We start from the raw sequence: 616 nt of genomic DNA, 5'->3' as shown, positions 1-616 counted from the left end.
ATCAAGTATTGCACAGTGATTGTGTAGAGCAGCTCATATATGAACTTAGGACTTAACTAAGAAGATACTGTGTTTTTTTGTGTATTTTATATCTCTAGACATTTTACAAATTTGTTTGATTTGTATAAAATATCTACAAAAGACATGGCTATAAGATGTTCATTGTTAAGAGTTTATTTTGAATAACTGTAGACTTTCATAATGAAATGTGATACCCTGCTTTATGTATATGGTAGCCAGTTCATCATACAAACTAGAACTAAGACTTTCTGTGTTTGTGCAATACTTTCTTCTGATATTACAATATATGGACTGATCACCTTAAGGCTTTTCTCATGCTCATTTGCATGAGACATTACATATAAAACAAGCAATATGACATATTTACTAAATGCAAAATTGCAATTCCAGGCATATATGACCCCTCAACTTATTGTTCTTAGCTTTTCATACTGCCAATGGGAATTTTTTCCTGCCTTATGTTATAGAGGATCTGATTGTGAATAAGGTGGGGATTATTGTTTTCCTACCTATGTTATGTTGGATCTGATTATGAATAAGATTACTTTGTCTTATTTAACAATAAAATGTATGCAATCCCCAGAGCTCACTTTCT

At 31.3% G+C, this 616-nt stretch overlaps 1 protein-coding gene across 1 annotated transcript in view; it reads left to right on the top strand.

Moving 5' to 3' along the window:
• Positions 1–603, top strand: part of LOC119581816 (procollagen-lysine,2-oxoglutarate 5-dioxygenase 1-like) — a 123,695-nt gene extending 123,092 nt beyond the window's left edge. The window contains exon 16 of the mRNA XM_037929947.1: positions 1–603. This exon is cut by the window's left edge and continues 2,177 nt beyond it. The gene's annotated coding sequence lies outside the window, so the exon portion shown is untranslated.
• Positions 604–616: the final 13 nt, after the last annotated feature.

This window comes from Penaeus monodon, chromosome 15, assembly GCF_015228065.2.
Source record: "Penaeus monodon isolate SGIC_2016 chromosome 15, NSTDA_Pmon_1, whole genome shotgun sequence".
Classification (NCBI taxonomy): domain Eukaryota; kingdom Metazoa; phylum Arthropoda; class Malacostraca; order Decapoda; family Penaeidae; genus Penaeus; species Penaeus monodon.
The sequence above is the reverse complement of the archived record's forward strand: the minus strand, read 5'-3'. Positions and strand labels throughout refer to the sequence as shown.